General features: G+C 39.3%; 1 protein-coding gene across 1 annotated transcript in view; it reads left to right on the top strand.

Annotated features, from left to right (window-relative positions):
* Window positions 1–1,349: 1,349 nt before the first annotated feature.
* Window positions 1,350–14,640, top strand: part of CYSLTR1 (cysteinyl leukotriene receptor 1) — a 73,512-nt gene continuing 60,221 nt past the window's right edge. The window contains exon 1 of the mRNA XM_002763030.6: window positions 1,350–1,547. The gene's annotated coding sequence lies outside the window, so the exon portion shown is untranslated. The remainder of the gene's footprint in view (window positions 1,548–14,640) is intronic.

The following is a 14,640-nucleotide window of genomic DNA, read 5'->3' as shown; positions in this document are numbered from 1 at the left end:
TGAATTGCCCTTCCACTGTAGCTCAAAATGGCTATACCATTTCAGACTGGAGGAGAAGTAATAATTCACATTTTGTCTCACTTATGAACTTTCCTATAGATCTTTGGGGATCCAAACTCAGTCGAAGAAATACTAGTTTAAATGTCAGTTTAGTTAGTAAGACTCCCTAGGAGAGGACTAGAAAGGCTGGTCTTGAATTCAAATGCTATCATCCCTTCTAATGTGGTTGGATAGCCTTTTCCTCCAACCATCACCATCACCATCACCACCATAATCCAGAACTCTGTGAAAGGAGATAAAGATTCAAGGGGTCTTACAGTCATTGCCCCAGGTTGGTTGTGAGGTAATTCTTGTACCTAAAGATGCAAGGTTTGAGTAAATGACTTTGTTCCTACAGCAGGTAGCAAGCCAGAAGGCTACTGCTGGGCCCATATTTGACAAGTACATAAAACTAGTTATTAGTTATGGGGCATGTTTACAAAGTGTTAAAATCAACATATTTATGTCCATCTCCATACAGAATCTTCTTAATATAATTCAAGATAATCAACTTGGTTTGTAATATCAAAGTGGTGCCCCAGGCTTCAATCAGCACATACCACACTGCTATGTCCCTATTCTCCAGAAGCCAGACTGAGCACCCCACAGCTCTAACACCTCAGAGCCTAGCTGAAAGCAGAGAGAACTTGCCTGATCATCCAAATTCCAAACACAGAACCACTGACAGCAAGCTCCATCATTCCAGATCATCTTCACTGGCACAAAAAAAGAAAAAACCGTTTTAATCCAATGGAGGCAATTTATTGTTATGAGGATTTCAGGAAACAAAACTCAAAAAGGAACCAGAAAGGAAAAGGCTGTTTAGAATGTGGTAGAGCCACAAGTGTCATTAAGGAGAGAGAGACAGAGACAGAGAGATGAAATTTATGTTCCTTAAGATCAAGTTTCACATAATGCCAGTTATATTAGCTTATACTGGCAGGATTAACTTTCCCCACCTACAAACAGTCTAATGACCTCACAATCATTGAAATCAGAGAGAACTAAGCTGAAGAGAGAATACTCCTCCCTGCTTCCCATGGTAGAGCAGCTGAATAATTTCCTGAGAATTGTACTGCTGGAGCTAGGAAGAAAAGTTTACTAAACATACATGCAACTTGCAAATCTCCAGTTTCTATTCTTCCTTCCTCTCTGTCCCTTCCCCTCCCCCACTTTTACCAGAGAAGTCAGACTCCGGGAGTGCTTTAACAGCTTGAAGCCTAATCTGAAAGAGGAAGAAGAATCTCTATATGTTGGCTAGCGAATGTGCCCTGCCCTTCCCCTCTTAAAAATAGCAGCACCTCATCTTTGAAAAGAAGCTTGCCTAAAGAGCAGGCACTCTGTGAATAGACTGTGCTTTTATGACCTTACAAAGTATCCAGATTCTATGCAGCCCACCAACAAGGATTAGCTCTGCAAGGACTTGTAGACAATTTACTGAAGACTTGGAGCAGGCTTCTGAGAACAAACGCAAAAGGACAGTAAACTGTGGACCTTGAAGTTAGCAGGTAAGAAGACTCTATTCAGTACTAGGACCAGAATAGTATTTAGTAAAATGTTGCTAATGGTAAATTTTAGCAGATTCCCAGGAGTTTGGGGATAAGTTATCTGCCTTGTCTGCTTTAAGTTTGGGTGCTAGTATGAATTCTTTCTGGTTTATTTCTTAGCCAGAGATTTAGTAACATGATCAGTCTGTCAACAAATATTGCTCAGTGCTTCTGCTAAGGCTCAATGTGGCAAAATACAGAGGAGACACTCTACAAGCCACCAGTGCCTTTGCAATTAAGCCAGAAATATAAGACATATTTTCAAATTCCATTTTAAGAGTTTAGTGGAGTTTCTCTAATATAGTGGCAGTTTTCTTCGAAAAGGAAAATAAATATGTAGTGACTACTGAAGGTAAACCAGTGGAGAGGAAAATTTTCACAAGGTAGTTTCACATTTATTATCCCACCTGAACCTTTCAAATAAAATAAGTCACTTTGGAAGCCAGTGAGCACAAAGATAATGGTAAGTTAAGAAAAGTTTTCAATTTTCTTTTAGACTTAATCTAGCATGTTAGTGTATTCTTAACCCACAATCATCGAATCTCATTTTTCACTACCTTTCCTTAATGAACTTTTGATGCATTAGAAACTATTTATCTGGCATAAAAGCAAGATTCTTCCAAAGTACAGAAAATTATGAATCCATATTTTCAGTATAATTGGTCGATAATAAAGGATAATAAAGGGAAGGCACTGATTCTTAAGGTACATACCCAATCTTGCGAATTCAATACTATGAAGAGAACTATCATAATCTCCTAAAAGACACTGCCCTGTGTGAACCTCTACTTTGGTCCATTTTATTATTCTCGTGTTAACAGTGGCTGCTCTAAACTATCGTGCTGCATGGATTTCAGTGGGAGAGAAACTGGGTAACTGGGATAACTGGGAATCCACCCTTCCTTTGACATGTAAACAACTGCGTGTTCTCTGGCAAGTTAACAGCCATTAGCATTTCTCAGTTCATTCGTATATCAAATGCAGTAACGAGCTGATAGAAATATTTTCTAAATCTCTTAAAATTATAAAATTTGAAAGCAACTTGAAAATAGAAACCACCATCAGAAGTATTTTGTTTAAATTCCATTCATTCCAGGAGGATAAAACACATAACAAAACTGATTGTATGGGGAGAGAGTAGGGCTAGCTACCTTCCACTCCCTAGACTATATTTCTAGGTCAGGGACATCACTCTTAAGTCTCAGCAATATCATCCGACTCTTAGGACCTGTCAGTACAATCCAACACTCTGAATTATAGTTGTCACTAGCCCTATAATACTTATGCACACCTCAATGTGAACTCTGAAAGGAATAAAATATTTAAAAGTAGTATTTAAGAACTATTTCTGTGAAAGCACTATCCACCTTTTGTTGTTACCTGTTAATTTAACCAAGCCCATTGATTCTTAGTATTATATTCTAAGGATTACAATAGTTTTTTTGCACCAAGTTCTGAATGTAACACAATATCCCACTACTCTTTCATAAAACCACTTATTCAGTCACCGATTTGGTTATAATACCAATATGTTTTTAGAATATATAAGTATGTAGTGTAGGGGTATGTGTGTGTGTGTGTGGGTGTGTGTGTGTATGTAAAATAAAAAGACCTAAAGTCACTTTATCCCTCACTAGAGTGTTATTTGTGTTTCAATAATATCTATGTGGTATGATTTAAGGGTCAGTGAGAAAAGCTTTCCCAGTTCAATCAGATATGAGCAAACTGTTGAAAGATATATTTATACTAGTCAACCCTACAAAAGATAGATTAGTCAATATGCCAGTTGCTTTGCAGTGCAGAAATAAAACTGCTGGCCGGGCGCAGTGGCTTAGCACTTTGGGAGGCTGAGGGGAGTGGATCACGAGGTCAAGAGATCAAAACCATCCTGGCCAACATGGTGAAACCTCATCTCTACTAAAGATACAAAAATTAGCTGGGCATGGTGGCATGCACCTGTAGTCCAGCTACTCAGGAGGCTGAGGCAGGCGAATGTATTGAAACTCGGAGGCGGAGGTTTCAGTGAGCTGAGATTGCACCACTGCACTCCAGCCTAGCGACAGAGCAACAGTCTGTTAAAAAAAAAAAAAAAAAAAAAAAAACACCTGCTAAGAAGTCTGATAGACTCATAGCAAGAAGTACATATCCTCATCCCTACAGAAAAGGCAATAAAGGAGCCATTCCTTTATCTAATTTGATTAGATAAATTCAGACATCTTAGGTCCATTAATTCATGTTACAATCAAGGTGCTAAAACACCCTCAGATGACAATTACTTTTGCCTTTAATTAAGAATTCTTTAGGGATTAGTAGAAAAGGTCACTGTATAAATTCTTCTAGCCCACTGCTTAATTCTGTCTCATCCCACTCCATCTCATCATGACCTCTCCTTTGTGCCCCACAGTCCTCCTTCTATATTGGGGGTTGGGTACATATGAGAGAAAAAGGAAGAAAAAATATTTCAAATATTGGGGATAAGTTAGGAAGAGATTGTTACTGAAATAGAGGAAAAGAGACAGAAAGAAGAGTAAACAGGCCCTTGGACATTTAACACATACTTAATTTTCCTTTTGATGAATAAAATGTCATCTTGTTTAGAGTGCTTGCAGAATCAATACAACCCAGACATTCGAGCTCCTACTTAAATGCAACTGATAGAAAAGAAACAAGAGCTCAGACTTAGACTTAGGGTCCTTAAGCTAAAGAAAAAACAGGAAATATTTGGGCATTCTTTTAGTTCTCATCAATCCCTTTTCCATAAAAGGGAAAAAATATCCAGTTTTGAATAACATTTCAAGATGTCTAAAGTATATGACTTGTTAAGACTTCTCATGTATTTCAGTGTTTGTTTTTACAAATGGTTGTCTTTGTGTTGTCATGGATTCAACAAGCTAAGTGGAATTGAGCTAATAATAACAACACTCGGCCATCTCAGATGTGTCTTACATACTTATTCCAAAGTTCCTAGGAAATGATCAGGCCTCAGAAGATAATAAAGCTTCTTATCATTCCAAATTGGTTACCATTCATGTTTGATCCGAATTTGAATTCTTACTTAAGACAAAGGACTTTAAATAAAAAGCAATCTCCTAGAGAACAATTATTTTGCAAGAGCCAGACATCCAATTGCCAAGATGATAGAAGCAGGCCTCAGAGTTAGCTGTGAGCAATGACCTCAGAACTTCAGAAGATTCCAAGCTGCTGGTAATTAGACAGAGAGTTATAGAGGTATTCCTGGAAAAAGGTAGGCCCTCTAGTTAGTGCTTTACAAAAAGTTCAAAAGTATGTATGTAGATCGTAATACATTTCTATCACCCAAACCAGGGTTGAAAGTATCCTCCATTATACACCGTCACCCACACTCATGCATTCCTCAAGATCTCTATTGCCTTTTGGTAACTTTCATTTCCCTTAAGGTCTGGTCTTATGAATCCTTTAAATGTGATTACACTGGATAAAGCATTTTTGGCACAGTACAATGGAAGGGGACAGACACGCTGGCATTAGTTCTGAATGCCACAATCCAAGGTCCTTTTTGGTTTGGCAGTGTCATGTGTTTAGATTCCAACTGTCTGACAACAGAATGGACTGAATCTATGGGTTTGACATTCTCCCCTTAAGGAGAATAAGAGTCTACAGAAGAAACACCTGAGAGCTGTCAGCAACAAAGTATCAGTTCCCCCATTGTTTTTAATACCAATGAGAATACATATCCTTGGAAATGTATTCCCAAAAAGCATATCCCTGTGAGCAGCACATCTCTGAAAATACCAAGTAAGAAAGCTACTTACTGTAATGATAGGGCTAAAGTGATCACAGATTGGAGGATCTTTCTGCCCTCCTCTCCCAAATCTTTTACTACCATGGAGGAAAGCCACTGGGATCATTAGTATAGTCTGGTGGTTTGTAGATTAAATCTCCATAGAGGATGAGCAACTTTAGTTAATCAATAAACAATCACTCAATAAACATCAAGTATACATTTTCCTATGTGCAAAGAGAGATATGACTGTGGATTGGTATGGTCAAAGTAGGTGAGCCTTATATGAATAAGAAAGAGAATAATAAAAACTTATATTTTTCAGAGCTTTGTAATTTATAAAACACATTTGTTGACTCTGCTATTCATTCAGATATTGATTCAACAAACATTAATGAGTGCCTACTGTATCAAAAGATTAACACAGTATTGTCCCTACCTTCCCTGAGCTCAGAATTATAGGATGGCACAACTAAATTTTTTCATTTGACAGTAATAGGCTACATGGAGAGGAGGAAAGAGGACACTGGGGAGTTGCTCAAATAAAAACAGGGCTCCACTGATCTGCACCCTCTTAAAATACGTTTTCTGCATCCTGCCGCTGCTCAGCAGAAGAAAAGGAAGTATCAGTTTTAGGAGCCCTGAGTCCCAGCCTCCCCACTTCCACTTCTGCTTTGGCCCTGCCCTCATCACCCCACTTCCGCTGGCAGTCCTCCAACACACAGACTATCCGGTGCTTGCCAGTATTTACTAGAAAGGTAAAGGAAATCTTGGGAGGCATATAACTTGGTAGAATCATAAAAGTACCTCCAGATAGTGATTTAATCTTTTCGTCTCTGCTGTTGGTTCAATCCAAAAACACCCATCAGCCCCACTCAGACCCTATAATCAAACACTTCCTTCGTTGAGTCTTTGGATTTCCATTTGTCACTGATATAGTTCACTTTTGAACTCTCCTCCAGCCCCACCAGACCATTTATGCCTTTTTTGTTTTAAGATCTTTGCCTTCCCTTTCTGCTCAAATGTGTAGATTCAATCTGTTCCACTCCCTTTCCTTTCTTCTCTGGTGATTTGTAAAGTGTCCATTCATGATTCATGGTCCCATGCACTCTTTGTGAATTTTCAGGTTTCTTTTAAATAGATTCAACCATACTAGATGTATCCACATTTTAGTATCACTTTACACCATTATTTAGATTCTTGCATAATAGCACCCACAATTCTCACACACACACACACACACACACACACACACGCTCCTTCCTCTGCCCCTAGACATCCGCCCTGGGAAATTAGATATTCTATTACTCAAAAGCTCTCAAAACCACACAGTTACTCTTCCAAGTTGCCCAATTAGGAGAGGAAAAGAGCAAAAATGAATAAAGCAACTCACTGCCACTAATGAGCTTACTGTCTAAATGTGTGTGACAGACATGTAAGCAAAAAGTGTAATTACAGCACTGTAATAAATGAATGAATGGGAGTATTCATAGAAAATTATAACTTCAATCTAAATCTTGAAGTATAAGAAGAAATTTGCCAGGTTCACCTCTTGATTATGTAAGTGTGAAAGAGGATGCATAGATCACCTTCAAGAAGGTAAGGCATAATGAGATAAGGATGTTGAACTAAGTTCAACTAAGTAAAAAGGAAAGAAAGAAAGAAAGAAATGGTCAGGAGGTATTGCAAAATAAGAATCAACAGCACTTGATGAGAGATAAAATAAGGATGGTGTGGAGTCAAAGATGACTGTCTATGCCCGAATAACTGGAAGACTATTACTGTCATTAAAAAAAAACAATAGGGAAGTCAATTTTGAAGAGAAGGATGTATTTGTTTGAAAACATGTTTGGAATTTTTTTAAAGGCAAGAGATCCAAGTCCAATTAGCAGCTGAAAATGAGAGACTAAAGTTTAGCTAAGTCATTTGTGACTGTGATGAACAGAGATCTGAGTCATCCACATGGAAGTTTTCTTATTAACTTCTTCTTAAGTTCAGGGGTACATGTGTAGGATGTGCAGGTTTGTTACATAGGTAAATGTGGATCATAGGTATTTATTGTATGGATTATTTTATAATCAAGGTATTAAGCCTAATATCCCCTATATTTCCTTATCCTCTCCCTCTTCCCACCCTCTGCCCTCCAATAGGCCCCAGTGTGTGTTGTTCCCCTATATGTGTCCATGTGTTCTCATCATTTACCTCCCGCTTATAAGTGAGAACATATAATGTTTGATTTTCTGTTCCTGCATTAGTTTGCTAAGGATAATGGCCTCCAGTTCCATTTATGTCTCTAAAGGACATGATCTCATTCTTTTCGGTGTCTGCATAGTATTCCATGCTGTATATGTCACACATTTTCTTTATCCATCTATCATTGACAGGCATTTAGGTTGATTCTATGTCTTCGCTATTGTGAATAGTGCTGCAATGAACATATGCATGCGTGTGTCTTTATAACAGGAGGATCTACATTCCATCAGGTATATACCCAGTTTTGGGGTTGCTAGGTCAAATGGTATTCCTGTCTCTAGGTCTTTTAAATTTATGTAATTTTAATAGTTTTGGGGGAACAGGTGGTTTCTGGTTACATGGATAAGTTCTTTGGTAGTGATTTCTGATATTTTGGTGCACCCATCACACAGGCAGTGTACACTGTATCCAATGTGTTGTCTTTTATACCTCACCCCCCTACCCCCCTTCCCCGAATCCCCAAAGTCCATTATATCATTCACAAATCTTTGAATTCTCATAGCTTAGCTCCCACATTTAAGCAAGAATATGCAATGTTTGGTTTTCCATTCCTGAGTTATGTAGAATATGGTCTCCAACGCTATCCAGATTGCTGCAAATGCCATAATATTTATTTTTATGGCTGAGCAATATTCCATGGTGTATATACACCACATTTTTATACAGTCATTGGTTGGTGGGCATTTAGGCTGGTTCCATATTTTTGCACTTGTGAATTGTGCTGCTATAAACATGCATATGCATGTGTCTTTTTCATATAATGACTTATTTTTCTTTGGGTAGAAACCCAGTAGTGATATTGTTGGATCAAATGGTAGTTTTATTTTCAGATTTTTTTTATTATACTTTAGGTTCTGAGGTACATGTGCAGACCATGCAGGTTTGTTACATCAGTATAGATGTGCCATGGTGGTGTTTTGCTGCATCCATCGCCCTGTCATCTACATTAGGTATTTCTCCTAATGCTATTCCTCCCCAATCCCCCCAACCCCTGCTGTTCCTCTCCTAGTCCCCCACCCACCAGGCCCTGGTGTGTGATGTGCCCCTCCCTGAGTCCATGTGTTCTCATTGTTCAACACCCACTTATGAGTGAGAACATGCAGTGTTTGGTTTTTTGTTCTTGTGCCAGTTTGCTGAGAATGATGGTTTCTAGCTCATCCATGTCCCTGCAAAGGACATGAACTCATCCTTTTTTATGGCTGCATAGTATTCCATGGTGTATATGTGCCACCTTTTCTTTTTCCAGTGTATCATTGATGGCCATTTGGGTTGGTTCCAAGTCTTTGCTACTGTAAACAGCACTACAACAAACATACCTGTGCATGTGTCTTTATAATAGAATGATTTATAATCCTTTGGGGATATACCCAGTAATGGGATTGCTGGGTCAAAAGGAATTTCTATTTCTAGATCCTTGAGGAATTGCTACACTGTCTTCCATAATGGTTGAACTAATTTACACTCCCACCAACAGTGTAAAAGCGTTACTTTTTTTCCACATCCTCTCCAGCATATGTTGTCCCCAGATTTTTTTAATGATTGCCATTCTAACTGGCATGAGATGGTATCTCAATGTCGTTTTGATTTGCATTTCTCTAATGACCAACAACCCCAAGCACATAATTGTCAGATTCACCAGGGTTGAAATGAAGGAAAAAATCCTAAGGGCAGCCAGAGAGAAAGGTCAAGTCACCCACGAAGGAAAGACCATCAGACTCATAGTAGACCTCTCAGCAGAAACACTACAAGCTAGAAGGGAGTGGGGACCAATATTCAACATCCTTAAAGCAGAGAACTTTCAACCCAGAATTTCATATCTGGCCAAACAAAGCTTCATAAGTGAAAGAGAAATAAAATCTTTTATGGACAAGCAATTGCTGAGAGATTTCATCACTGTAAGACCTGCCTTACAAGAGCTACTGAAGGAAGTACTAAACAAGGAAAGAAACAACCAGTACCCACCACTGAAAAAATGTACCAGATGGTAAAGAACAACAACACAATGAAGAAACCACGTTAACTAATGGGCAAAACAACCAGCCAGTAACAAAATGGCAGGATCAAATTCAAACATAACAATATTAACATTGAATGTAAACGTCCTAAATGCCTCAATCAAAAGACACAGACTGGCAAACTGGATAAAAAGTCAAGACCCGTCAGTGTGCTGTATTCAGGAGACCCATCTCACATGCAAAGACATAAACTCAAAATAAAGGATGGAAGAAGATTTACCAAGCAAACGGAGAGCAGTAAAAACAGGGGTAGCAATCCTAGTCTCTGATAAAATGGACTTAAAACCAACAAAAATCAAAAGAGACAAAGAAGGACATTACATAATGGTAAAAGGATCAATGCAATAAGAAGAGCTAACTATCCTAAATATATATGCACCCAATGCAAGAGCACCCAGATACATAAAGCAAGTTCTTAATGACCTGCAAAGAGACTATTTTCTCATTTCTTGTAGCACTGGCTTGGTAGTGAAGAGTTCTCTCAGCATTTGTTTGTCTGAAAACCACTTTATATCTCCTTCATTTATAAAGTTTAGGTCTTCTGGATACAAAATTTATAGCTGAAAATTATTTTGTTCAAGTAGGCTAAAGATAGGTCCCCAATCCGTTGTGGCTCTAACATTTCTGCTGAGAAATCTGCTGTTAATCTGATAGATTTTCCTTCATAGGTTACCTAATGTGATGACGTTTTTGCAATTAATTTCCCAGCAATTCCCTGAGCTCCTTGTATTTGGATGTCTAGATCTCTAGCCAGGCCAGAGAAATTTTCCTCAATTATTTCCTCAAATAAGATTTCCAAACTTTTAGATTTTTCTTCTTCCTGAGGAACATCAGTTATTCTCAGGTTTGGCCATTTAACATAATCCCAAATTTCTTGGAGACTTTGTTCATTTTTTTATTCTTTTTTCTTTGTCTTAGTCTGATTCATTAATTCAAAAGCTGTGTCTTCGAGCTCTGAAGGTCTTTCTTCTACTTGTTCTAGCCTATTCTTGAAACTTTCCGCTGCATTTTGTATTTCTCAAAATGTGTCTTTCATTTCCAGAAGTTGTGATTGTTTTTTAAGGTATCTATTTCTTTGGAGAATTTTTATTCATATATATTTAATTTCTTTGAGTTAGTTTTTACCTTTCTCCAATATCTCCTTGCATAGCTTAAGAATCAATCTTCTGAATTCTTTATCTGGCAATTCAGAGATTTCTTCCTGATTTGGATCTATTGCTGTAGAGCTAGTGTGAACTTCTGGGGGTATTACTGAACTCTGTTTTGTCATATTACCAGAATTACTCCTGATTTCTTCTCGTCTGAGTAGTCTGTTTCTTAAAATTGCTATTGAATTTATTTTTTATTGTTGTACTGTGGGATTTTTGGATTTGGAGTGTTTTGTCCCTCTTAAGGATCTGACTTTAATGTTTATTTTAGCCTAATTTGATTCTTGATGCTTACTCTATATGAGATCCTCAGTTACAGAGTCTTTGTGCATTGGCTTTTCCCGATGCTGGTTGTAGTAGTTATATTCTTGGAGTGTGATAAGTTTACTGTATCCAAGGAATTGAAATGGCAGGGATCTCTCAAAGCTTATCACATTCTCTCATGGTGTGCACTTTATTCATTTATTTAAATTTTTCCAGGGGTTTTATTTACTGAGTTGATAATTCAGTCTTCAGGCCAATCAGGGAGGTAACCCTGGGTAGGCACTAGGCCTGGCTAAGGCAAACAGGTAGATGTAATATCCAACAGTGGGCCAAGGTCTCAGCCTTGATGAGGGTGTCTGTGGGAGCTCTCAATTAGATGTGTTAAGGTTTTATTAGTGTGAAGAGTGGAAGCTGCCTCAGCTCTTCTGCCAGGTCTTCAGGAAAGCTATTTGCCTCAGAGCCTCACTCCTGTTCTAGTATTTCAGTTATTCAGATCAGAAAGGCATCACCTTTCATCTATAGAAATGATAATATTCCATATAGGAAGGAATTGTGACTGCCTCTTGTGCAGGCCTGAATCTGGACTGTGCTCTTTCTGTGGGGCTGTGCTCACCCTGGATTTTTCCAGAAAGGCTATCTGTAGGTGTCTCCACACTACATTCCTGTGGGGGAAGCCCCGGCATGTGTCTGCAGTGGCATGCCAGAGAGAAACAAGAACCCCTTCACCAAGTTCCTTCATGATCACAGAGACTACCGGCCTGTTGGGGTATAGGTGCAGACTTACCCTAATGTACCCAGCACTGCAATTGTGCCTCTGCTGTGAGAGACTACCCACCAGTGGAAAGATCTGGAACTCAAGTCCTGCTGTTCAGATTCTTTTGTATCACAAGGTGATCCCTTGATGTGGTGCTCTCCCCTTTCCCCTAAGGATGGGGCTTCATAGAGCCAAACTGCCGTGATTGTTACTACTCTTCTGGGTCTGTCCACCCAGTGGGAATACCAAGCTCCAGGCTAGTGCTGGAGAAAGTCCTGTCTGCAGAAAGTCCTGTGAGGTTATCTGTCTTCAGGTCTCCCAACCATGGATACCAGCACCTGCTGTGGTTGAGGTGGTAGGGGAGTGAAGTAGGCTCTGTGAGAGTCCTTGTTTGTATATATGATTAGTATGCTGGCTTTCTCAAATGCTGGTTATACTAGCAGTGAAGTTGTATAGTGGACAGACTCAGGACCTCTGGTTAGCCAGGACCTTGCAGGTAGTGGTATTTGCTGTTGTTTTCTTCTTCCTAGGAGCAGGGTTATTCTGCCATGTGTTCCTGTAATAGCCTGAATTGGTTGGCCTCCAGCCAGGAGGTGGTGCTTGCAAAAGAGCCCCAGCCGTAGTATTAGCAGTGGGATATCAGATTGCCCTATGTTGGCCACAGGAGGTATTCTCATTACTCAGGTGATAGGTAAGTCCATAAAGCTCTCAAAGGTGTATGTCTTTTGTGTTCATCTACCAGGGCAAGGAGAGAAATAGTATCACCTGTGGGCAGGGTTAGGCAAGTGTGAGTTCAGATTCTCCTTAGGCAGTGTTTGCCAAAGCCACCGTGTGGGATGGAGATGTGGTTCTGAGGCCAATAGGGTTATGTTCCAGAGGGGATTATGGCTGCTTCTGTTGTGCCATATAGTTCACCAAAGAAGTGGGGATAGCTGGTAGTGAAAGGCCTCACCCACCTCCCACACAGTTGGCAAGGCCAGCCTCATTCCCACAGTGTTCTACTAACAGTGCCAAGTTTAGATCCAGGCAGCTGGCTTGTGCAAAACTCAGACCTTGCACCAGGCCATAAGCTTCCCCGCTGAGCAAGCAAACTGGGCTTTCAGGTCTTGCCTTTCCCTATCTGCCCACAATGTCAGCTGTGGCTCCTGCATTCATATCTGCAGCAGTTCCCATTTGTTCCCTGGCTCCTGCTCAAGAAAGTTAGTGCCCAGTTAAATTGCTGCAAAATTCAGTTGTAAGAAGCTTCTTACACCCTGTGACCCCTCCCTAATTCCAGTGGGTGCCTTCCCCAAAGGCCCCTGTGAGATACAGTCAGGGATGGCATCACTGGGCTCAAGGTGGAGAATGGAGTGCCTATAAGGCTCTTCCCACTGCTACTTTTACTTTTGTATTTCCATGGCATCCTAAATCAATTCCAGGCCTAGGTAAGGTTAAATCCTCCCATGATCTGGACTTTCAAATTTCCCAGTGAGGATGTCTGTTCAGAGGCAGGTTTTCACCCTCTCACTCTTTGGGAACTCACAGGTTTTCACCAGACTTACAGAATTTATGATGGCATGCCAGTTCCTTCAAAGGATCTTTGAGTTCATTTGGTTTTCCCAGTATGTTCCCACAGTGGTTCTTGGAGCAAAAGTTTGTGGTTTGATTCTCCATACACTGTTCTGTTCATACAAGTGAGATATGCACATTAGCCCTGTTTTCTATCTACAGTCTTCAAAAGTTATTTTTTTAAACCAGGAAAGTTGATAAATATTCCAAGGGAAAAATAGAAGCAAATAACTGAGGACCAAACCTTGGCCTTTGACATATTTTGTCTGCAGTGATTACCTCAATTGACTGTCTGAAAATGTGTTATTAATGAAGGGAAATCAAAAGTAAGAGTGAGAATGAGGGTGGCAGTATGGTAGTAGAACTGGTCTGATGGCCATAATGCCTGTGTTCTACTCCCAGCCCTAGCTATGTGCTCTTAAAGAAGCCATTGCCACTCCAATCCCATCACCAGGTTTTGAATCTTACTTTTTCACATGTAAAAGTCTATTGGTACACATCTCAAAGATCCCTTGTGGCTCAAACTGGCACCTATCCTTAGAATAACAAAGGGCATGTTTTACTGACATAGGTTAAAAATATAATGTTCTCCATGGGGAAAGACATAGAATCTCACTAGTCATTTATTGTTTTCATGCTGTACATGCAGATGACTATGCAAACTGCTCTAGAGGAAAAATGAGAAAGTGTAAGGGGAAGTAAAATACTTGAATGAGAAGGCATGAAGACAAAATTCCTCCTTACAAGGAATTTGCAATCTAGTTGAACCTAGTGGCCTTACTTTCAACTCATTCCCAGTAAATCATATTTCAGTTTTTAGACATAGCTATAACTTTTGTTGAATGAGGAACAAGCAGCTTAAATTTAGCTCTTGAATGAAGTTGTGCTTATTAATTTTTGCTTTTGTAGAATATTCTGAAAAAATTTTTCTTACTTTTTCAAGAATTACACCAAAAGAAAGAGAAAATAATATAATAAATGACCTATAGGCCTAGTGTGCCTCAATAAGGCAACTCTGACATGAGTTAGTCTGACGCAACACATTTATTGGACACTAAGTATAATGTTCCTCCCTAGGTTCTGCAGAAACTATACGTATTAATTAGATCTGACCTTGATCCTCTTAAAAGTCGATAATTCACAGGTAAAGATGAGGTAAACACGCAAATTACTACTTTTTAATTTTTTAATGTTTAATTTCTGTGGGTACATAGTAGGTGTATATATTTATGGGATACATGAGATGTTTTGACACAGGCATGAAATACAGAATAATTACATCATGAAGAATAAGGTATCCATCCCCTCAAGC

Source organism: Callithrix jacchus, chromosome X (genome assembly GCF_049354715.1).
Source record: "Callithrix jacchus isolate 240 chromosome X, calJac240_pri, whole genome shotgun sequence".
NCBI lineage: Eukaryota > Metazoa > Chordata > Mammalia > Primates > Cebidae > Callithrix > Callithrix jacchus.
Note: the sequence above shows the minus strand (reverse complement) of the source record. Positions and strands in the feature narration are given on the sequence as shown.